Source organism: Carcharhinus amblyrhynchos, chromosome 6 (genome assembly GCF_965287045.1).
Source record: "Carcharhinus amblyrhynchos chromosome 6, sCarAmb.v2.hapA, whole genome shotgun sequence".
NCBI lineage: Eukaryota > Metazoa > Chordata > Chondrichthyes > Carcharhiniformes > Carcharhinidae > Carcharhinus > Carcharhinus amblyrhynchos.
The window spans coordinates 41,514,890-41,540,379 of NC_137329.1; the positions used below are offsets into that span (position 1 = coordinate 41,514,890).

The 25,490-nt window shown below is 43.5% G+C and overlaps 1 protein-coding gene and 1 non-coding gene across 2 annotated transcripts in view; both read left to right on the forward strand.

Moving 5' to 3' along the window:
- The window catches only part of lsp1a (lymphocyte specific protein 1 a), a 346,256-nt gene that overhangs the window by 103,974 nt on the left and 216,792 nt on the right, over nt 1–25,490 (forward strand). The window lies entirely within an intron of this gene.
- Nucleotides 1,658–1,849, forward strand: LOC145344651 (U2 spliceosomal RNA). The gene has a single exon (XR_013886943.1). It is a non-coding gene; the product is annotated as a U2 spliceosomal RNA (small nuclear RNA).

The following is a 25,490-nucleotide window of genomic DNA, read 5'->3' on the forward strand; positions in this document are numbered from 1 at the left end:
TCAAAAATAACCCACATACTGCTAAGCTCAGCTTATATATGATCTTTGTTTTTAAACTGAACATCTTGTGGCAGGACCTCATGAATGTTTTGAACAGAGAGATGAGGTAAAAAGAGGGAGTAGTTCGATGACACCAAGCTTGGGTTTAAAATACTTAAGATTGCCAAAAGAAGGGAAGAGAAGACAGATTTAGATAACCTACACTTTAGGCATTTTGGAGCTAATGTGGAGTTCTGTAAAATATCTTGTCTGGGATGTTTCACGATGATAAAAGTTACATAGATAATTGTTACTGTTAGTTTCAATGTAGTGAGAAAGATGCAGGGAGGAGAAAATGTATTTCAAGCTTACAAAGGTGGTGGGGGCGGTGGTGGTAGAGAAAGCTCAGCAAATTACTGACCATAGTACTACTGATTAAATCAAGAAAGACTGATTTGTATGGGAATGAGCCTCTGGGGGAGATAAGAAAGAGTGTTTAAATATGATGTTGGATGATGTGTGCATGAACAATTTTGGCACCTCTTCTGAATACAAAAGTTTTATGAAGGATCTGGCTTGACTCAACTGTTCCCTAATTTAAAAAATAGACATTCTGTGGGGTAATGATAGCATAAATCAAATTTTATTATCAATATTCAGTTAAACCTTTGCAATAGGAATGGTTTGAATTTCACTGGTGTTCATCAGCTGGAGGGTGTGACTTCATAAGGCCTGGATTTTCAGTTTCATTTAAGCTTTTCATTTTTAATTTTGAGCAATTGGTTGACTTGGACATTTAATAAAGGAGGTGCCCTGATAACTTCATGGGCAAAGTCTTTGCCCAAGGCAGCACTACAGTGCACAGATCAGGAGAGCCTCACTCTGTGATAAGTTAGCTGATCTGGGGCAGCAGTTGGATGCTCCACTGCCTTTGGCTAAGGAAACAAACACACAAAACAATCAGCCAGTGTTCCTGTTACTGAGCACCAGAGATTAATCCTGCTGCAAACTGCGTACACGTGGGTAGGAGCAGGATGGGATTGACCTCAGCTGTGATGTCCCCCTTCACAGTCAAATACCTTAGGTGCTTTCTGTTTTGGCTCATGGATGAAGAACTACTTGGGTGACGTCCTGACAGGCAACCAGCTATTGTGGAACCATATCCAAGGATGAATTAATCATGAATTAATCACCGGGAATTTCCTGGATCACACAGAAAAATTTATGCTACCTCGTGTACCAATTTTGCCAATGGGAATTTTCACTGAAATTTCCTGTGGATCTGATTTGCCTACACCAGAATAGTAAAGCCTGCACATACAAAGCACCACCAATAGCAAGAGCAAGTGGACATCTTTCTGTCTTCTCTCACGCTCCTCATACTTTGTGCCTCTTGCCACTCTCGTCCCACTCTTCCATTACTCTGCAAATAGAGGTATTCCCATTGCAGCTCCTTAGTCCTTCTGAGAACGTGGGGGAGGGGGCAGGATTCACATAAATGTGCTCAAGAGTAAAAAAAAATTAGTGTCATTCCATCCCCAAAGATGTGGTGATGCTGGTGTTGGACTGGGGTGGGCACAGTAAGAAGCGATCTGTAGTCCTTTTGACTGTGAAGGGGGGCATCACAGCTGTAATCTCCAAATAATTAGTGCTTCCTGAATAGTCTCCATCAGAAACCCCATCTTCTCGGCCTTTTGGCTAAGATCAAGTGTAGTATTGACGTGCTGTGCTTGGTTGAAGTCATTAGCTAATATTTCAGCTTCATTTGAAGCAATTTTTAAAAGTGGCATCTGAGCCTTTTGGCTAAGATGCAAATGTGATCAAGCCTTGGAGGAGGAGCTACACCTACTCCAATCAGCTTGGATCATGTAGATCAAGCCCAAGACAGGAGGTGTCAGCTTGGATCGGGAATGTCTTGACTTGTTGAGACTCTGAATTGAACTTGAGTGGATTGAATTGGAATAAAAACAAAAAAAAGCACATCGTTGCTGAAGCACTATGCTTTCGTTTTTGTGAGAATATGGTTCTCAGGTCCTGAATTCACTGACGCTAGGTCAGGAATGCAATAGCGATGCACAGAAAGCTGGGCAGAATTCAGGAGCTGAAGGAGCAGGTATGCAACCAGCAATCTGCCAGAGATCTTCCTTTCTGAAAGGGTTCTGATGAATGGTCACAAAGCTCAAATGTTAACTGCTTTTCTCACCACAAATGCTGCCTGACATGCCGAGAGTTTTCACAACACCAGCTTAAAGTCCAACAGGTTTATTTGTAGCAAATGCCCCAAGCTGGTGTTGTGAGATTTCTTTCTGTTTTACCCCAGTCCAACGCTGGCATCTCCACATCATGGCTGAGAGTTTCCCAGTATTTTGTGTCTCTTCCTTAGCCTTCCTGCTTAGTGTCAAAAATCCAACACTGCACTAATGTATGGCTGGAAACTAGGTTGGAACTGAGGTTGGCAGGTTCTGACCTTGCAGCAAACTTTCCAGGATTGCCTCTGGGAGCAGTACGCACCTCTTCACCCATAAGGGCTACTATCATAAGGAACAGACTGAGAACCAAAACTCCCAATGTTGGAAGTTCCCATACTCTGAGCTTTAGTGGGCCTCAGCATTGGGTTGGCATAGGTGCATCTGGTCAGAGAGACATACATGGGGACATTCTCAGCAGCCACACTTTGTCCAAGGCCTAATATGCCTAAAGATTTGTAAAATAGGATATTTTAAGGGGGCATTGGGCACACAATTAGTTTTTCTTTAATTTTCTGAAGGCGCAGAACTATTTTGCCTGACTTTTCACAATTATGGCAATAGTTGGCACCCTAGTACATTTCCATAGACATTGGGTACCCATGATTTGCAAGATCTTTTTCCAAGATGGCACCGGAGCGAAGTGACTTCTTGTAAGCTGTGCCCAGCACACCTCCAAATGCTTTCTTCTATTCTCTTTCTATGCTTCTCAAACTTCATTCTAATACTTTCAAACTCTCCAACAATGCTTTAATTGATACAACATTCTGCATTTTCTCATTTCTTTCTCTATGAACAGTATGCTTTATTTGTATAGTGTGCAAGAAGCAATACTTTTCACTGTATGTTAATACATGTGACAATAATATATCAAACCAAATCAAAATCAAATCAAATCAAAAAGATAATGAATGACTGTCCCAGGCAATGTTAAGTTTTTTCCAAAGACCCGGGATGAGCTCGAACCCAAGAACCTCTGGATTTTTAGGGTTAATGGAGATGTCAGCTCTACAGCTAAATAACATTGTATTTTAGTAATTTATGGAATGTGACCATCACTGTCAAGGCCAAAGTGTATTGCTTATCCCTAATTGTTCTTGAAAAGATGTCGAACCCCCTGAATCAATGCATTCTGTGGTGCAGATATACCCATAGTGCAGTTAGGGAGTGGACTCCATGTGTTTAACCCAGTGACAGTGAAGACACAAAGTCATATATCCATGGCAGGATGGTGTATGAGGCAGAATTGCATCTGCTGCTTCTGTCCTTCAAGGCGGTAGAGGTCATGCATTTGAAAGGTGCTGTCAAAAGATCCCTAGTTGTGTTCCTGCAGTGCAACTTGTCGATGGTACACACTGCTGCCATTGTGCATCAATGGTGGGAGAAATAGATCTTTAAAATGGTTGGTGGAGTGCCAATCAAGCTTTTCCCTGGACAGTGTCCCACATAACAGATTAGTGTGTAAAATTAAAGCACACGGGATTGGAGGGAGTGAATTAAGATGCATAGAAAACTGGTTGTCAGACAGAAAACAAAGAGGAGGAATAAACAGGTCATTTTCAGAATGGCAAACAGTAATTAGTGGGGTACCGCAGGAATCGATGCAAGGATCCTGTTAATTACATATATATTAATGATTTAGATGAAGGAATTAAATGTAATATGTCCAAATTTGCAGATAACACAAAGCTAGGTGAGGAGGATGCTTCAGTATAATTTGGACAAGCTGAGTAAGTGGGCAAATGCATTGTAGATGCAATATAATGTGGATAAAAGTGAGGTTATCCACTTTGGTAGCAAAAACAGGAAGGCAGGTTATTATCTTAATGGCTATAAATTGAGAGGTGGAAATGCGCAATGGGACCTGGGTGTCCTTGTACACTGGTTGCTTAAAGTAAGCATGTAGATGCAACAAGTGGTAAAGAAGACAAATGGTTTGATGGTCTTCCGAGCAAGAGGATTTGAATACAGGAGCAGTCTTGCTGCAATTATATTTGAATTGAATTGATTTTAAAAGTTTCAAGTTTATTACATAGTGTCACATAATGCATGTCCTGCTGCATGGAATGGTGTTTCACTATCTGTTGTAAATAGTGTTAAACACTGTGTAATCATTGGTGCACCTCTTTATTTCTGACCTTATGGAGGAGGGAAAGTCACTGATGAAGCAGTTGAAGATTGTGGGGCCCAGGATATTACCTTGAGGAACTCCAGCAGCATCATCCTGTGACTGAAATGATTGGCCTCCAGCGAACACAACCATCTTAATTTACATTAGGGATGACTCGAACCAGTGGAGAGTTTTATCCCTGATTTGAGTTCAGTTTAACTAGGATTCCTTGAGCCAGACTCAGTTAAATGCTGCTTTGATTTCAAAGGTGGACACTCTCACTTCACCTCTGGAATTTAGCTTTATTAACCATGTTTCGAACAATGTTGCAATGAGGTCTGGAAACAAGTTGTCCTGGTCAAACTAAACTGAGTGCAGATGAATAGGATTTTACTGAATAAATGCTGCGCTTAATGCAAACATGTGCCCATACAACACAGGAACATGGAAACCCTACAGTGCAGAAGGAGGCCAATCAGCCCATCGAGTCTGCACCGACAAGACCCCCACCCAGACCCTATCCCTGTAACCACACATATTTACTGCTCTAATCCCATCAACCTATGCATCCCGGGACACTAATTTAGCATGAGCAATCCACCTGACCCACACATCTTTGGGCTGTGGGAGGAAACCCACGCAGACACAGGGAGAATGTACAAACTCTATACAGACAGTGATCCCAAGCTGGGGATTGAACCCAGATCCCTGGAGCTGTGAGGCAGCAGTGCTAACTACTGTGCTACCAAATTCACTCGGTTTGTAGCTCCCACCGAGTGCGTGTAGTTCTTATCCGTGGTATCATGATTGACCAATTTGGAGATCAGACTTCCTTTTCTGTGTTCAGCCTCGACTGAGTATTTGACACAAAATGCAAAATAAGAATTATTGTTCCAAATCCCTTCCCATTGCATACCACTATTAATGCTAACCTCTCAGAAAGTGGTTTTACAAGACTTTTCTGGAATTAACAGTCGTGCAGATGGAAAACAGAAATGGCATTAAAACAAAAAGGCGCTGGTTGCCATTTTAATGTCATTAAATTGCTGCTGACATTGTGGAATCTATCCTGCATTATAAATGTGACACACACTCGAGCTTTTAGAACCCCCTGTAGATCGCAGAAGAATTCCTGTAATATAAAATTGGAAATTTTTGTATTTGTAACTAACTCACTAATAATGTGATTTAAAATGTGCAGATCGCACAAAATATTTCTGACTGGCACAATCAATTGCTCAGCTGGATGCATGAAAGCTGATGGATTTGGCAAATTTTACTTGATATGAATCATCTGAGACCACGTTACAGCAGTGACTGATATCTAAAAGGTCTGTTCAGATATAGAACCGCAACAAGTCCAGCCTTTGTGTTTATTGGCCTGCTGACTCCTACCGTAGTTAAGACTGGCGGTAGAATTTGGTAGCAGCATTCAGAAGTAATCACGGCAGCCACTTCACACTCCATTACAATGCTAGATTTAAGCAGGGTTGTAATTAATCTTTCATAACGCATAGCCACAGGAACCGTCCCATATGAACCCCAAAGCTAAATAAAGAAAACAAGCAGGAAATCATTGCCATAAAAAATTATAACTGAGGGCGAGTATGAGGTGAGTTGTGAAACGTTTTAGCTGAATTGCTTTGGATAAAACTGTTTGAATGAATTGTACTATTTCCTTGCAGCCAAAAAGTGTGAAGGTTTCTGGACTCTTTCTGAACTAGCCATGGCCTATTGGCAGCATTAATGAATGAATGTAGCCAACATCTGGAATTGATAAAGCTCAACCGAATAGCTTCCTTTCTTATTTAGTCTACAAAAGCCTTTCAGAGCTGCATGGCATATTGCAATGTAGTTCCCTTCCCCCTCATAATAAGTTGTTTTTTTTTGTTTTTGCCAATTGTAAGGGATTTCAGTGGAACAAAAAACATTTAGCCTTTCTTTCCCCATCCCAGCGTCACCCCCAACTCTACACCCACCCCCACCTCCTCTCAGAACAGGTATCGATTGAGACCACTGCATTGTCAAGACCTTCCAATACATAGCCTCAAATCTGATATCATCAACTTTCCATCGTGCCTTTAATATCAAAAAGTATTTATGACGCCTTTAAGGTTGCTATGTGAAAGATGTGAATGGAAATGTTAGTGCATGCAGTTTCTTTCTTTTGGCCTTTTATTGCACATTCCCAATTCATAGAATCATAAAATCCCTACAGTGCAGAAGGAGGCCATTCAGCCCATTGAGCCTGCACTGACAACAATCCCATCAAGACCCTCTCTCTCTGACTGGATGCTCAACTTCCTAGCCCACATACTGTAATCAGTAAGGATAGGCAGCAACACCTCCTCCACGATTATTCTCAACACCGGTGCCCTACAAGGCTGTGTCCTCGGCCCCTTACTATGCTCCTTATATACCTATGACTATTTTGCCAAATTCCCCTCCAACTCGATTTTCAAATTTGCTGATGACACACTGTGGTGAGTCGGATCTCAAACAATGATGAGACAGAAAGAGTTGGAGAATCTCGTCAACTGGTGCAATGACAATAATCTCTCCCTCAATGTCACTAAAATGAAGGAGTTGGTCATCAGGGGTGGGGGGTTGGCTGCAGAAAATCCCAGCCATAATCATTCAAATTCCCATTAGATTTGTAAATAAACAAGGAACTCCAGCAAAACCCTATTCTATTACTACAGCTTCTTAAAAGTGGTAATCATTCTTGGATCATTAGACTACCTGCTGAGATAAAGCCATTATTAGCTTTTGAAAGCCAGAAAGCATTCATAATGACTAAAGCTGTCATAACAAATGCTTGCAGATCCATTGTCCAAAAGTGATAGAACGTAACAATGTAGAATTTTCAGTTCAAAGCAGAATATCTGTCCGTCAATGGAGGGGAGAAGGTGCAGAGATTTTTCAACTTTCAAAAGTAGAGCCCCCATAATTGACTGCATCGGGGCATTGTCACACCCACCGCCCCCCCCCCCCCCCCCCCCCCCTCAATATGAGGTGAATTCCCATTAAAGGATGCTTACAGGCCTGCTCTCTTAAGGTCCCACCTCTTTTAGACCTGATCTTTAAGTCCTTGCCCCCTTCCAAGGTGAGAAGTGGCAGTGCCAGATCACTGCTCTGTTATATTCCTGGGGTTACACTGGCCTCTGTGGCCAGGTCACCAAGCCTGGTTTCTGGTTTTGGAAACGATTAGTAACTCCTGCTGGTGTGACATCACGTGTAGAGGGGAGGGGTGGGAGGACATATGGTGAACCCATGAGTGATGGTGTAAAAGCATTTCTGTTAAATGCATATTGTTCATTCCACTAGTGGTGGGTGGGTGGGGGTGGGGGTGTGATCTCTTTATATGATGTCCCAGGCACAAATCCCATTATGATCTCCTGGCACGGGTTTCTGGCCATAACAAGATTTACGTCCCCCATGAATTGATCCAGAAAATCACCCCAGAATTGTCAATTTAAATCACAGCACAAAGTGTGACAGTAGAGGCTGACAGAACATCTTTTTTTCCCATATTCATTATCCACGGCAGAAAAGAACTGTAATGCATGACAACAGTTACACAGTGCTGATCAATGTAAGGGTCAACTTACCTTTGCAGAACAGATCCCTGCGATTAACAACTGCATTAAAAACACATCTATATTAATGTACAGCATCTTACAGTGGCCCAGATGGTGTCAAAACAGGCTTCTCCTGGTGATCAAGACCTCTTGAAAAAATATGTCTATCGGGGCTTCCAAAAGCTTGTACCACTGCATCAAAAAGGCATGCAGGAAGAAACACAAATTCCTGTGGTACTTAATGGAGACTCTGGCCTTGAAAAGAAGTGTGTGGGCATTATCTTTCTAACCCCCTAAAAGGTCACAATAAAATTGCACAGGGTCAGGAATATAGAGGAAAACTGTTTTTCCTCTGAAAGAGCCAAGTACAGCATTTTGCATCCTGACCCTGGCCACTATTTAGACATGGAAACCAGGCCTCATGAATCCACATTATCTGCTGTCTGTGCTCTTTTCTAAATGACGGCTCCTCAAACTGCACAAATTCTGTAATTGAGGCAACCCTCCACCATGCACAGATTTATAATTACCTCTTCAGTCTGGTGCTCAGTGCCACTATTTCTATAACCCAAAATGCTTGTATATCTTTTATAAAGCTGCATATACTCAGACTAACATATTGACCTTTGTGTGTTTCACTAGAGTGTTTCTCCTCCCAAACTGTGTTGTGACACCTCTCCACATGAAATTATATCTACCACATGTCTAATGTCCTGGAGTTCTTTACAATCGCTCTCAGTGTTTGGCAAACCCCTTACTGTCGGAAAATTTCAATATAATCTTTGAGCCTTTTAAAAGCAGGATGTGAGGTGGGTGGCAGTGGTGCTGGGATAACAAGAATGCAAGGATGAGTGGTTTAGGAAAGGATTTTCAGAAGTGAGCTTGAGACATTCTGACATCAGTGGAATACATGCACAGAGGGTTAGAAATAGAGTGATACAGGGAATAGGGCAGTCACGGGTGAGGAAAGATTACAGAAGTAGAAGAGACACATGGGAGGGATTTTATGACCTGGCTTGATCCAAGGCCAGGAAATCCTGCCCAAGGTCAAAGGGCCTTTCTATTGTCCGCTCCTCGTCCACTCTAATTCTAGTAGAACTCCGGCGAAGATGTTCCGTCTCACAGGCAAAATGTTGGAGGATAGCAGCAACAATTCAATTGTACCTGAGCAAATGGACGGGGGAAATAACATTGGCAAGAAAATTAAAAGTATAAATAAAGTGCTTGTTTGCAATAATGATCACTGAGATAACTAAAAACTTACTGATTCCTAATTCTTCATCTCTGTTTTGCCCAGTTTCAGGAACACTTCACCCGTGTGAAAAATGCACAACTGTCCGTTCATCCCCAGATTGCTTCAGGCAAATTTCTCCATATCAAATTGCATAATAAAAGACTTGGTAGAAATTATGTATGCCATCAACTGTGGCAGAAGACTTCTGTGGCATAAAATGGTATATGTTGGCCCAGTTAATCCAGGTACAGCTTACTTGACAATGGCAAAACATTGCACTAAAAAGAAACAATTGAAAGTGTAGTACAGAACATTAACCCTTTCTTGTTTCGAAAGAAATCTTTGACAATTATGTTTCTTTTAAGTTGGTAGTCTTTATTACGTTTAGGTTTTCACTGTCCCCTCTCCGCCCTCACCCTAAGTTACTGATGGGGTTCACATTTGCTTGAGTGTAGTTCTACAGCTACCCAATAATTTGCCAAAGTGTCTATTTTTCTGTGAATGGTTGCTGGTTATTTAACTGTTGAGTAACATCACATCACAGACCAGTCTTGCCCTTGTATTTTCTGATATATGTGCTTTTTCTTGCTTTTATGTTCTTCATAAAATGGGTCGGGAAATATCTGTATGTTACTCAAATTGTGAACTGAGCAAAGTGCAATGTGACCTCATTACTTTTATATTCTACGCAAATAGATTCAAAACCAAGAAAATAAAATCAAAATAATGCAGATGCTGGAAATCTGAAATAAAAACAGAAAATGCAGCAAATAGCTAATGAGGTAGCACTTTAGAGAAAAAGCGGAGAATTTTACAGCCCCCCCCCCAACTAACAGCTAGCCCACCACCTTTCTGCTGAGCTGTCCCATGTATTATGGGGTGTGGATAAGGTGGAAACCAGCCAGCCCACTCTTGTGCCTTATTGAGGCTCTTAACTGGTTAATCAATAGTCAGCTAATGGTCTCATTCTGTCTCCACCACAACATTACATGCAGCTCCCTCAGTTTATTTGATTTTGTTCCATTGGTTATTTGATGTATCCAAAATAGGGTTAACGCATGCTGCTTGAGAAGGTGTAGGAGGCCAGACTGCTGCTTTTTGCAGCTAACAGGCCCGGAGGAACGGGACGGATGTCCCAGTGCCCATCAGAGGCGCACTTCCCAAGATTGTACTCCAGCTTTGTGAATCTTCTGTTGGCCTCCAAATTCCAACCCCGCACACACCCCCTTCCCTGGCATCCCCCAATCTGACCAAAATCCCAGATTTACCTGAATCTGGCAGACATGTGATAAGCAGAATGGCTGGCAGTTCTCACAGGGTGTGGTTTGTGCCCATGAGGGATAGAAGGCCCGCTCTCTTCTTGTGAAGGCTATCTCAGTATAATATTGTGGGGCTCCCGGTGGAAATGAGCAATACGACCTCCCCAACTTTCACATGCCCCACCCCACCCCCAGGATTAATATTTCAAGTTGACAGTCTCCCATTGGAACCGATTCTGTTTGCCATTCCAGGCCATTCTAACCAGTAGCTGTCACTTTGATGGCCTGCATGTGTATCTATTGGAAAGAGGATGCTGTCAGCATTGGAGAAAGCTGGCAGCAGGAGTTCTGTCTTCAGCAGCACCACCATCAATCTCACTTGATATAGCAAATTGCCTGACTATGAATTAAATTGGCTTTTCCCCAATTATTCAATGTTTCCGATCTGGTGAATAATTTGATTCAATTGCTCTGGATTTTAGTAGAAAGGGGAATTGTTGGCAGTAAACTCTTTGCTGCAAAACGTTCCCAACACAACTTATTATGGATAGAAAGAGAAAATGCTGGAAAATCTCAAAGCTTTGACAAAGAGTTGTCTGGACTCTTTTCTCGTCTTACAGACGTTGCCAGACCTGCTGAGATTTTCCAACATTTTCTCTTTTGGTTTCAGATTTCAGCATCTGCAGTAATTTGCTTTTATTATGGATAGAACTCCTGCTGCTGCTAATAGTGCAACAGGAATGCGATTGTAAGATAAGTTGTGTTACATTTGGTGTATCCGCTCCAGTGGTAACACAAAACCAAAGAAATTATAATCTGGATGTCTAGCCACCTTGCAAACTAACTCATGTCATTCAGCTCCGCGAGAAGGTAAACAATCAAAGGCTTGATGAGTGACAGAATCACTTCCTTCCTATGGAATTTTTGATTGTCATTTTCTCACTTTCTTCCAATTGTCCCAACTTATTTTCTAAAAGCACCAACTCTTACTGGGATATGGTTGAACCAGATAATCTCCCTCCTCGCCGCCAGCCCCCCGCCACCCCCGACCTCCCCCAGGGTGGCTCGGTGGCATAATGGTTAGCACTGTTGCCTCACAATGCCAGGGACCCAAGTTTGATTCCCGCCAAGGGTCACTGTCTGTGCAAGTCTGCACATTCTCCCTATGTCTGTGCGGGTTTCCTCCTGCTGCTCCAGTTTCCTCTCACGGTCTGAAACACGTGCTGGTTAGGTGCATTGGCCATGCTAAATTCTCCCTCAGTGTACCCGAACAGGCACCAGAGTGTGGCGACTAGGGGATTTCATTGTAACTTTATTGCATTGTTAATGTAAGATCACTTGTGATACTAATCAATAAATTCATAAATAATTAAACCAGTGGCATGTCAAGGTCAACAGTGGTCATAAAAAAATACACAGCTCATCTCATGTTTAACAAACATCCATAGATTTGCAGTTCCTTCAGTAATATAACTGCTAAATATTATGTTTTTTGCAGTCCTTGGGAGGGTGCTTTGCTTCTACTCCAGATGGATGGGTTCTGAGAAGGCTGATCAGTCCAAAAACCTTCCAGTGCTGAAAGAGGCCATTCGGCCCATTGAGTCTGCATCAACAATAATCCCACCCCTGGCCCTATCCCCACAAACTCACCCATTTACCCCACTAACCCCTCTAACCTACACATCCCAGGACAATTTAGCATGGCCAATCAACCTAACCCACACATCTTTGGACTGTAGGAGGAAACCGGAGGAAACCCACACAGACATGGGGAGAATGTGAAAACTCCACACAGTCAGTGACCCAAGCTGGGAATCGAACTCAGGTCCCTGAAGCTGTGAGGCAGCAATGCTAATCACTGTGCCACCGTGCTGCCCCTGATCTGCAGACTCTGCCACATTTGGTGCTTGAAGGGACAGGCACATGGGTGTTTGGATATTTCTGCAGTGTCTCCTATTCCTCTCTGTACTCCTGACAGTCTCCCATTGTGTTTGGTGCTTTCCCCGATAAACTAACTTTATTTTGATTGGTCACAAGCCACGGACTCTCATGCATCAGCAGAGTGATGTTTGACCTCTTCAGAGATGCTTTGAGAACATCCCTAAATGGTTTCTGCTGTCCTTTTGGGAATCTCCTGCTGCAAATAAGTTTCGAGTGTAACTATTGCCTGGGAGTCTGGTGTCAGACTTTGAACTGACATATCCTGTCCAGCAGGGTTGGTTTTGAGTGACTACTGCCTCAATGCTGCGTACATTGGCTTGCGAGAGGTGCCATGTTGGGTTGTCTTTCTGTTCACTGCTTCTTAAGGATCTTATAAAGACTTTACTGATGGCACTTTGCCAGTGTCTTGAGATGCTTGCTCTCAGTTGTCCAAGTCTCCAAAGTATATTAGAAGCACAAGGAACACTGTTGCCCAGTAAACCATGACATTAATCTCAAGTTTGAGATTCTGGTCCTCAGACACTCTCTGCAAAGGATGAACATTGGAAGCAATGATGAATTTCATCACTTATGTCTTCATCAAGAGGATGCTTCTATGTATGAAAAATGATTTACATTTTCCAGGATCTCATGGTTTGACCTTCATCTCAATGGGGAGAGATGTTGGGAGCTAGTTGAATGAAGACCTTAGCTTTCCATGCGTTTGGAGAAGGAGTCAACGATGACTTGAAGCTCAGTTGCTGAGTGAGTGTGGTACCTGCATACTGAAGCTCAATGACTGAAGTTGGAGTGTTTAGGATTTTGGATCGTAGGTGGTGTACATTGAACAGTTCTCCTCCTATTCGGTGGATAATCTCTATGCCTGTGGATAATTTACCAGAGATGAGGTGTAATGTGGCCGAAAGAACAAATGTTGGGCAGAAAAAGCGAGGGAAATTCAGCAATTCTCAGGCACCAGCAATATGAACAGTTTCTTCAGCATTGTTGAAATGATTTATGGTGCAAGCACTTAAGGGTCAATTCCACTGAGAGACAAGCATGGACAGGAGCTTATCCAGGTTGTTTGCTGGAGAGAACATTTTGAAGAATTTCTAAACTGAGAGTCTAGGCCAATGTTCGCCATTGAAGAAAGAAACTCGAGTCAGCAGACCTTTTCCGTATAAATATCCACTACACACAATATTTTTGCTCTGGGTAGTCATATTTAGATTGAATCAGGCCCAACAATCCCAGCAACAGTTCTGATTCAGTCATGAAGGCAGGCGGATGCCAAGGTGGGCTGGTTAGAAAAAGAAATAGATGTCTAGGCATTGATATAGTTCATAGTTGACATCATTATGAATGCTTGCCTCGGTTCCAAGACTCTCTAATGGATTAACTCAGCAGTTTTCATAAGCAAAAGTGGATTGTTCACTCTGATTAATTGACAGCTTTATGAAACTGGAGTAAGTTATTATTTCTTTGAATTTTTTTTCAATGTCTGTATGTTTATTTGGCCAAAGTTCAGAGGTGAGAAATGCGATAAAGCTTCTTTTATTGATATTATAATCAACCTTTCTAATTGACTTCCCTGGGTTGTAAGAGCGGCAGTTTCTTTCAAGGGAGGTTTTTGAATGGGCATTTTTATAAAGTGCATTTCAAGAAATGCCATTATTATTAGATGGCTCATTCATCTTATGGTACTTATTAGGCGAGTGGGCATGAAGGATTCAGGGGGTCTTGAAGGGAGCATATACATTTTTTTTAAATACAATTTTTGAATGGTTCTTGAATCCAAACTATGGTTCATAACTCCTTTGAAGGGGCCGTGAACCATCTTTCCACATGTCATCCAAAAAGCTGCCCTGACTTCATGAAAATTGCCAGCATAGTGGTCGGGAATGGGCAGGGAGGTGGTTGATGGGTGGGGGGTGTTGGGTATGAGATGCCTACCCATACAATGGGACGAGGCAGGTTAGAAATGCATGGTTCAGTTCTCAATCCAATACCAGGAATAGGGGCAGGAGTCCCAGAACTGGGTCGACAACGACACCCACCCCCCATCACCCCCTCTCCGCACTCCCCCTCACCCCATTTTTGAAGGTCTCCAGAGTCGGCTCAACACCCTGAAAATCTGGCCTTCTTCCTTTGACCTGAACTGCTGAATAAGTTGCTGTCTTTCGCTCAGAGATATTGGGGCAGATTTTCAACTTGTCACCTGCCCCTTCATTTTCACCTCTCATTTCTGTTGAAATCTCAGACATGTATAAATATCCCCCATGGCTGAATCAATTCTCCTTGAAATGAGGCATGGGGATGTAGGAAGATTACCGATTTAGGTTTGCAGTGAAGGGAAGCAGTCTTGTTCCCTGTTGTGCATTTATGCTATAGGAATAGTCATGTTATAAGTAAGAGAGAGGCTTTCAATTTTGTATGGCATTTGACACCCTTCTATTAAAACAAACAGCACAAGCCAAGCCCCTCCTCTCTTTCACCCAGATGCTCCAGTCTGACACTGCCACATTATAATATCTGAAGCCGCCTGAGGCAGGGGATTATGATTTCTTTGGAAAGGAAATGTTTTTCTTGTGATGTATTTATTGTACTATGCCAAAGGTGAAACCACAAATGCTTATGCTGTATATTTATCTCATTTGGCTAGGATTAATTCATCTATACATTTATGCAACCAATGTCTGTTTCCAATGACAACTCCAATTCAAATCCTCATAGTGACTGTCTTGAGGGCTCAATGTAGTGTGGACCCCCCAAGTTGCCTTTCAATGCCACCTGTCATGCCATTGTCTTCTAGTGGAGATTTAAGTTGTTCATCTACTGGCACAAGCACCCACTTGTGGTGCTTGTGCCAGTGTGGGAATGAAGTAATCCAAGCCTGATACCTAAACATTGCAATAGCATCAGAAGTGGACATCAGCATCACCTGTTCCAATGCACTCGTGTTGTTAAATGAATCCACTGATCTTCAGAGTTGCATGTCTACGCTCATCAACATAGATTGGCTGCTAAGGTGAGGCAACATGAGGGGCTCTGGCATCTGCAGGTCTACAAGACACTGCCAACAGTCGAGCTATGAAGTAAACTGGTGCGGTGTGATGAGGGAAGGGGTGCCAGAAATTTTGCAAATCTAGTTCAGACAAGCCACTGTTTTGTCAGCAAATCTATTTCACATGCAAAGCGCATGCCCTCTCTACATGATTCATATTGTTGTTTTCTGCTGGCGAATGTAAGGATAACAGATGGGTGGCAGGGAACAGACAAGACAACGATTGAGCTGAGTGACTAAGGATGATGTCATAAATGCTGAGAATGTTATTATGGAATGGTCTATGAATGTCACCACAGATCAGATTAAATTATAACCTAAAACTTACCACTTTCCATGCTTCAGTTGTGAACATCTTTTTTACATTTTTTTTTAAGTAATGAATGTTGTGCGCAATATTGACTGATATAAAAGTGGTGTGACAGTGGTGAATCTGTAAGACAGCTGTTACCGCAGTTTAAAGTGTGCACACAAAATGCCTGGAACTGAATCAAGGCCAGATAGCAGACTTTAGTTCTTCCTAATGTTTATGCCTCCTTTCCTAAAAGCTTAGGTGGCTTAAACTGGGGTTTCCGCCTGCCTCTTCCCTGGGGTACCTTGCAGTAATTTGTGTTTATTTAAGTTTATCTATTAGTTCACTTGTAGGCTTACATTAACACTGCAGTTAAGTTACTGTGAAACATCCCCTAGTCGCCACACTCTGGCACCTGTTTGGGTACACTGAGGGAGAATTTAGCATGGCCAATGCACCTAATCAGCATGTCTGTCGGACTGTGGAAGGAAACTGGAACACCCAGAGGAAATCCAGGCAGATATGGGGGGGAAGCATGCTGACTCCCAAGCTGGGAATCAAACCCGGGTCTCTAGTGCTGTGAGGCAGCAGTGCTAAACGCTATGCCACTGTGCCGATGTGTCCATGAACCATTTTGCCGCTAAGCAATCAGGGAGTTGGCGTGAATTGTATTTTTTCTGTAGTATTTAGGTAGTATCCACTACATTAAACAATAGAAGATAGGCAGCACAGTAGTACAGTGGTTAGCACTGCTGCTTCACAGCTCCAGGGACCTGGGTTCGATTCCTGGCTTGGGTCACTGTCTGTGTGGAGTTTGCACATTCTCCTTGTGTCTGCGTGGGTTTCCTCCAGGTGCTCCGGTTTCCTCTCACAGTCCAAAGATGTGAGGGTTAGGTTGATTAGCCATGCTAAAAATTGCCCTTAGTGTTCTGGGATGCATAGATTAGTGGGTGGATATGGGGGTAGGGCCTGGGTGGTATTGTGGTTGGTGCAGCCTCGATGGGCCAAATGGCCTCTTTCTGTACTGTACGGTTTCTATGATTTCTATGAAGATATTAATCAAGCCAGTTATTTTGCCATAAAGAGAATCCACTCCTCAGGTATGATACTTCTTGCTTTGAAAACTGATTTTTATAAAAATTCTAATTCATTAAGGGGACATGGGCATCGCTGGCAGAGCCAGCATTTATTGTCCATCCTTGAGGGCATTTAAGAATCAACTTCATTGCTGTGGATCTGGAGTCACATGTCGGCCAGATGGGGTGAGGAAGGAAGATTTCCTTTCTGATGGACAATCGTGAACCCAGTGGGCTTTTATGACAACCAGCAATTGTTTCACAGTCATCATAAGACTTTTAATTTCAAATTTTTATTGAATTCAATATTCACTCTCTGATGTGGTAGGATTTGAACACAGGTCTCCAGAGCATTGATTTGAATTGATTTATTATTGTCAAATGTATTCGTATACAGTGAAAAGTATTGTTTGTTGTGCGCTATACAGACGAGGCATACTGTTCATAGAGAAGGTAAGGAGACAGTGCAGAATGTAGTCTTACAGTCATAGCTACGGTGTGGAGAAAGATCAACTTAATGCAAGGTAGGTCCATTCAAAAATCGGATGGCATCAGGAAAAAAGTGTACTTGAGTCAGTTGGCGACCTCAGACTTTTGAATATTTTTCCCAACGGAAGAAGGTGGAAGAGAATATGTCCGGGATAAGTGGGGTCCCTAATTATGCTACTTGCTTTCCTGAAGCAATGGGAAATGTAGACAGTGTCAGTGGGTGGGAATCTGGTTTATGTGATGGATTAGGCTTTGTTCATGACCCTTTGTAGTTTCTTGTGGTCTTGGGCAGAGCAGGAGCCATACCAAACTGTGATACAACCAGAAAAAAAAGGTTTCTATGGTGTATCTGTAAAAGTTGTTGAGAGTCATAGCGAACATGCCAAATTTCCTTGGTCTGCTGAGATATTAGAGGCATTTGCGGGTTTTCTTAACAATAGTGCCGGCATGAAGGGACCAGGACAGGTTGTTGGTGATCTGGACATCTAAGAACCTGAATCTCTCACCATTTCTACTTCATCCCCATTCATATAGACAGGGGCATGTCTTCCACTACACTTCCTGAAGTTGATGACTATCTCCTTTGTTTTGTTGACATTGAGGGAGAAATTTCCCTGGTCTCTGGATTAGTGGTCTAGTGAAAATACCACTATGCCACTGCGTTCCCTCAACACAGCTAACATAGCTGGCTAAAGTTTGACTCCCAGCCCCTCTGCTCTGTCTTTGACAACAATTGCCCACTTCTTCAATCTCCTGTTCTTTTCCAAAGTTGTTTATTTTCTCATCAATCTTTCCTGAATCTCTCCCATCAAGTTGCCATCCCTGGCACAGCACTGAAAAAGACCTAACCAACCAGCCTCCCATTTTTTCATTCTGTCTATACTTATCACTGTCTTGGCAAAGCAGCCATCATGATTAAGGACCCCATGCACCTTGGACATGCTCACTTTTACCTTCTCCACAGACAGCAAAAGTTTCTACAAATACATAAAATGAAAAAGAGTAAACATTGGTCCTTTAGAGGATGAGAAGGGGGATGTAATAATTGAAAATGAGAAAATGGCTGAGGCATTGAACAGGTATTTTGTGTTGGTCTTCACAGTTGAAGACACAAATGACATGCCAAAAATTGATGACAGGAAGAACCTAGAAACTTTCATTATCACAAAAGAGATAGTGTTGTACAAGTTAATGGGCTAAAGATGGACAAGTCTCCTGGTCCTGGTGGAATGCATCCCAGGGTACTCAAAGAGATGACGGGAGAAATAGCAAATGCACTAGTGGTAATTTACCAAAATTCGCTGGACTCTGGGGTGGTTCCTGCAGATTAGAAAACAGCAAATGTGACGCCACTGTTTAAAAAAGGAGGTAGGCAAAAGGTGGGTAACTATAGGCCAGTTAGCTTAAGTTCTGCAGTAGGGAAAATACTTGAATCTATCATCAAGGAAGAAATAGCGAGACATCTGGATATAAATTGTCCCATTGGTAAGATGCAGCAAGGGTTCATGAAGGGATGGTCATGTTTGACTAATTTGGTGGATTCCTTTGAGAACATTACATGTGCAGTGGACAATGGGGAATCTGCGGATGTGGTCTATCTGGATTTCCAGAAGGCATTTGACAAGGTGATGCACGAAAAACTGCTACATAAGATAAAGGTGCATGGTGTTACAGATAATATATTAGTATGGATTGAGGATTGGTTAACTAACAGAAAGCAAAGAATGAGGGTAAATGGGTGTTTTTCTGGTTGGCAATCAGTGACTAGTGGTGTATCTCAGGGATTAGTGTTGGGATTGCAATTGTTTACGACTTACATAGAAGTTTTCGAGTCGGGGACCAAGGGTAGTATGTCAAAATTTGCAGATGACACTAAGATGGGTGGCAGAGCAAAGTGTTCAGAGGATGCTGGAAGCCTGCAAAGGGATATAGATAGTCTAAGTGAGTAGGCAAGGGTCTGGCAGATGGTAAACGTTGGTAAATGTGAGGTCATCCATTTTGATAGGATTAACAGCAAAATAGACAATTACTTAAATGGTAAAAAATTGCAGCGTGCTGCAGAGTGACTTGGATGTCCTTGTGCAGGAATCTCAAGGAGTTGGTTTGCAGGTGCAGCATGTAATTAAGAAGGTAAATGGAATTTTATCCTTCATTGCTCAAGCAATGGAGGTTATGTTGCAGCTGTATAAGGCGCTGGCGAGGTCACACCTGGAGTACTGTGTACAGTTTGGTCTCCTTACTTGGGAAAGGATATACTGGCACTGGAGAGGCTGCACAGGAGATTCACTAGGTTGATTCTGGAGTTGAGAGGGTTGGCTTATGAGGATTCACTGAATAGACTAGGACTACACTCGCTGGAATTCAGAAGAATGAGGGGAGATCTTATAGAAACATATAAAATTATGATGGGAATAGACAAGATAGAAGCAGGGAAATAGTTTCCACTGGCATGTGAAACTAGAACTACAGGCATGGCCTCAAAAAAAGGGGAAGCAGATTTAGGACTGAGTTGAGGACAAACTTCTTCACACAAAGGGTTGTGAATCTGTGGAATTCCCTGCCCAGTAAAGTAGTTGAGGCTACCTCATTGAATGTTTTTAAGGCAAGAATAGATACATTTTTGAACAGTAAAGGAATCATGGGTTATGGTAAGTGGGCAGGTAAGTGGAGCCGAGTCCACAAAAAGATCAGCCATGATCTTACTGAATGACAGAGCCTACTCCTGCTCCTAGTTCCCATGTTATTATGTTCTTCTGTTGGGAAAGAGATACAAAAGTCTGAGGTTACATACCAACTGACTCAAGAACAGCTTCTTCCCTGCTGCTGTCAGACTTCTGAATGGACTTACCTTGCATTAAGTTGATCTTTCTCTATACCCTAACTATGACTGTAACACTACATTCTGCACTTCCTCCTTTCTTCTCTATGAACGGTATGCTCTGTCTGTAAAACTCGCAAGAAACAATACTTTTGACTGTATGTTAATACATGTGATAATAATAAATCAAATCAAATCACAAATGGTTGCCCTGTGATCATGGTAAACCCGCCCCTTTTCATCCTCCTTGATTTCACTGCATCCTTACATTTGGCTGCCAGAACTAATTCTCCTCCAATATCTGTCTTTTATAGTCTAGCTTCAGTAGGATTACTTCCCCAGATAGTTTCACACTTACGTTTCATAGCTATCAGCATCTTCAGCAATGGCTCCTCTTTTTACATTATTATCCCTGAAGTCCTGCCAGGATCTGTCCTTGGCCCATTGATATTTCAGTTCAGTACTGAGGGAGCTTTATGTAGAAAGGGCAGTCCTCTAGGTGAGACACTAAGTTGGAAGTCCTGGTCTTTCTGTGGGTGTAAAAGGCCCTATAATATCTTTGTGAAGAAGAGCAGGTAGCTCCATCAATAAGCCCAACTAACATACATCCATCAATCAACACCACAATGCAGACTAAGTAATGGTTCATCTTGATTCTGTTTCTAGGGTCTTGGGCTTATTTCTGAACAAACAACAGGAAATGCATTTCAGAAATTATTTGCTTGTGGCTATAATCATTGTAAATCTTTCTTTCAAGATCCAACATGAAATCAACTCATGCCACATATATACCATCTGCAGCCAGCAAAGTTACTAAAGTTCATTTTCTGGCACTGCCCATGGTATGTATTACGTCAATGCCAGCTTCTAGTGAATTGTACTATTTTCTTATTTATTTGGATTCTCCACATGCCCTTCATGGAAATGAAGGGAATACTCTGACAAATTTACTGGAGTTCTATGAGGATGTGTCTAGGGCGGTAGATAGAGGAGAGCTGGTGGATGTGGTCTTTCTTGATTTTCAGAAGGCGTTTGACAAGGTACCTCACAAGAGGTTATTGCAGAAGGTAAGGGGGCATGGAGTTGGGGGTAGGGTGTTAGCGTGGATAGAGGACTGGTTGTCAAATAGGAGGCAGAGAGTGGGGGTCAATGGGTGCTATTCGGATTGGCGGATAGTGACTAGTGGAGTGCCCCAGGGGTCGGTGCTGGGGCCTCAGCTATTTACCATTTATATAGATGATCTGGAGGAGGGAACCGAGTGTATGGTGTCAAAATTTGCCGATGACACCAAGATTGGTGGAAAGGCAAATTGTGCGGAGGGTGTGGAGAGTCTGCAGAAGGATCTAGATAGGCTGGGCGAATGGGCCAGGAAATGGCAAATGGAATTTAATGTTGGCAAGTGCGAGGTGGTCCACTTTGGTAGGAATAATGGTAGGAAGGATTATTACTTAAGTGGAGAAAAACTGCAGCAGGCGACTGTGCAGAGGGACCTCGGGGTCCTTGTGCATGAGTCGCAAAAACCCAGCTTGCAGGTGCAGCAGGTGGTCAGGAAGGCGAATGGGACGCTGGCCTTCATCGCGAGGGGGATTGAATATAAAAGTAGGGAGGTCTTGCTGCGGCTGTATAGGGCATTGGTGAGGCCGCAGCTGGAGTACTGTGTGCAGTTTTGGGCGCCGTACTTACGCAAGGATATTTTGGCCTTGGAGGGAGTGCAGAGGAGGTTTACTAGGCTGATGCCGGAGTTGAGGGGGTTGAGCTATGAGGAGAGGCTGAATAAACTAGGCTTGTACTCGTTAGAGTTTAGAAGAATGAGGGGAGATCTCATTGAGACGTATAAGATGATGAATGGGATGGATAGGATAGAGGTGGAGAGACTCTTCCCGCTTAGAAAGGACAGTAGGACTAGGGGGCACAGCCTCAAGATAAAGGGGGGGGGCGGTTTAGAACGGAGTTGAGGAAGAACTTCTTCACTCAAAGGATGGTGAATCTCTGGAATTCTCTGCCCGTTGAAGTGGTGGAGGCTACCTCGCTAAATATTTTTAAGAAGCGGGTTGATGGGTTTTTGATAAGAGAGGAGATTAGGGGTTATGGGGAGAGGGCGGGAATGTGGAACTGAGCCACGACAGATCAGCCATGATCTGTAGGTGACATTACAGGGTCGAAAGTTAAGGAGACGGTACAGGTAAGGATAGAGGGAGTAAGGGGCATGAGTATGGTTAGTGGCGTTCCGGCAAATAAGGTCCAGGTGAAGGCTGGGATGAAGGCGCTTTATCTGAATGTGCGAAGCATTAGGAATAAAGTGGATGAGTTGGTGGCACAGATCGACACAAATGGATATGATCTAGTGGCCATTACAGAGACGTGGCTGCAAGGTGACAGGGACTGGGAGCTGAATGTCCAGGGGTATCAAGTGTTTAGGAAGGATAGGCGGGAGGAAAAAGGGGGGGGCGTAGCTCTGCTGATTAAGGATAGCATCAGGGTGGTAGCAAGGGATGATATTGGAGCCAAGGAGCAGAACGTGGAATCGTTGTGGGTAGAGATTAGGAACAGCAAAGGGAGGAAGACGCTGGTGGGTGTTGTCTATAGGCCCCCGAATAATGATCTGGAGGTGGGGCGGGCTGTTAACGCGCAAGTAAGTGCGGCATGCAGGAATGGGACGGCCGTAGTCATGGGGGATTTCAATCTGCACATTGATTGGTTGACCCATGTTGGACGCGGTGGGCTCAAGGAGGAGTTCTTGGAATGCTGCCGGGATAGTTTCCTGGAACAGTGTGTGTTGGAGCCGATGAGGGAGCGAGCTATCTTGGATCTGGTGCTATGTAATGAGGCGGGTAGAATTAGGGAACTTGCGGTGAAGGATCCTCTTGGGGAGAGTGATCATTGTATGGTGGAGTTTCTGGTGCAGATGGAGGAGGAGAAAGTGGGTTCCCAGACACGCGTCCTTTGTTTGAACAGAGGGGAGTACGGTAGGATGAGAGAAGAATTGGCGAATGTGGACTGGGGGAGCGCGTTGGAAGGTAGGTCTGCTGAGGAGCAGTGGAGGATCTTTAAGGAGATCTTTCTTGGTGCTCAGCAGAAATTTATTCCGATGGTCAAAAAGGACCGTAGGAGGAGAGGTAATAAGCCGTGGATAACGAAGGAGGTGAAGGAAAGTGTTAAATTAAAAGCGGAGGCGTTTAGAGTAGCTAAGAGTAGTGGGCGAGAAGAGGATTGGGAGAGGTTTAAATGTCAACAAAGATTGACAAAGAAGTTGATAAGGAAGGGTAGGAGAAACTATGAAGCTGGGCTAGCGCTTAATGTAAAAAAGGATAGCAAGAGTTTTTATAAATATATAAAGAGGAAGAGGCTGGCTAGGGTGAACGTTGGTCCCTTAGAGGATGAGAAGGGGGACTTAATGGTAGGGGATGGGGAAATGGCTGAGGTCTTGAATAACTTTTTTGTTTCGGTCTTCACGGAGGAGGACATGAATAATTTGCCGGATGTTAGAGATGGAAAGGTGGTAGGACTGGAGGGTCTCAATGACATTATTGTTACTAGAGAGGCTGTGCTCGACAGACTGGAGGGGCTGATTGTGGACAAGTCCCCAGGACCGGATGGAATGCATCCGAGGGTTCTGAAAGAAATGGCGGAGGTGATAGTGGATGCCTTGGTGGTTATTTTCCAGACGTCGCTGGATTCCGGGGAAGTGCCGGAAGATTGGAAAACGGCTAATGTTACGCCGTTGTTTAAGAAGGGTGCCAGGCAAAAGGCGGGGAATTATAGGCCTGTTAGTTTAATGTCTGTTGTAGGTAAAATATTAGAATCCGTCATCAAGGAGGAAATAGCGAGGCATCTTGAGGGGAGCTGCTTGATAGAGCAGATGCAGCACGGTTTCGTTAAAGGGAAGTCGTGTCTGACAAATTTACTGGAGTTCTATGAGGATGTGTCTAGGGCGGTGGATAGAGGAGAGCTGGTGGATGTGGTCTTTCTTGATTTTCAGAAGGCGTTTGACAAGGTACCTCACAAGAGGTTATTGCAGAAGGTAAGGGGGCATGGAGTTGGGGGTAGGGTGTTAGCGTGGATAGAGGATTGGTTGTCAAATAGGAGGCAGAGAGTGGGGGTCAATGGGTGCTATTCGGATTGGCGGATAGTGACTAGTGGAGTGCCCCAGGGGTCGGTGCTGGGGCCTCAGCTATTTACCATTTATATAGATGATCTGGAGGAGGGAACCGAGTGTAGGGTGTCGAAATTTGCTGATGACACCAAAATTGGTGGAAAGGCAAATTGTGCGGAGGGTGGTGAGAGTCTATAGAAGGATCTAGACAGGCTGGGCGAATGGGCCAGGAAATGGCAGATGGAATTTAATGTTGGCAAGTGCGAGGTGGTCCACTTTGGTAGGAATAATGGTAGGAAGGATTATTACTTACGTGGAGAAAAACTGCAGCAGGCGACGGTGCAGAGGGACCTCGGGGTCCTTGTGCATGAGTCGCAAAAACCCAGCTTGCAGGTGCAGCAGGTGGTCAGGAAGGCGAATGGGATGCTGGCCTTCATCACGAGGGGGATTGAATATAAAAGTAGGGAGATCTTGCTGCGGCTGTATAGGGCATTGGTGAGGCCGCAGCTGGAGTACTGTGTGCAGTTTTGGGCGCCGTACTTACGCAAGGATATTTTGGCCTTGGAGGGAGTGCAGAGGAGGTTTACTAGGCTGATGCCGGAGTTGAGGGGGTTGAGCTATGAGGAGAGGCTGAATAAACTAGGCTTGTACTCGTTAGAGTTTAGAAGAACGAGGGGAGATCTCATTGAGATGTATAAGATGATGAATGGGATGGATAGGATAGAGGTGGAGAGACTCTTCCCGCTCAGAAAGGATAGTAGGACTAGGGGGCACAGCCTCAAGATAAAGGGGGAGGGGCGGTTTAGAACGGAGTTGAGGAGGAACTTCTTCACTCAAAGGGTGGTGAATCTCTGGAATTCTCTTCCCGTTGAAGTGGTGGAGGCTGCCTCGCTAAATATTTTTAAGACGCGGGTTGATGGGTTTTTGATAAGCGAGGGGATTAAGGGTTATGGGGAGAGGGCGGGGATGTGGAACTGAGCCAAGACAGATCAGCCATGATCTTATTGAATGGCGGGGCAGGCTCGAAGGACCAGATGGCCTACTCTTGCTCCTATTTCTTATGTTCTTATGTTCTTACATAGCGGGCAACTTGTGTAGCCCTGCAAAACTGCAGTCTCATTTTCAATATTACTTTGGACAGATTAAGATACATTCAACAATGGGATAAATGCTCGCATATCTTTGCTGTAGTTAATTACAGTGACAATAGGAGATTCAACTGGTAATGGAGGTCAGAAATCTGATTAGGGTTCACATCAGGCATATAACTGCTTGAGATAGTTGTAACAGTATCTATTTGCATGAGAAATGTTAATGTGAGCGAATAAA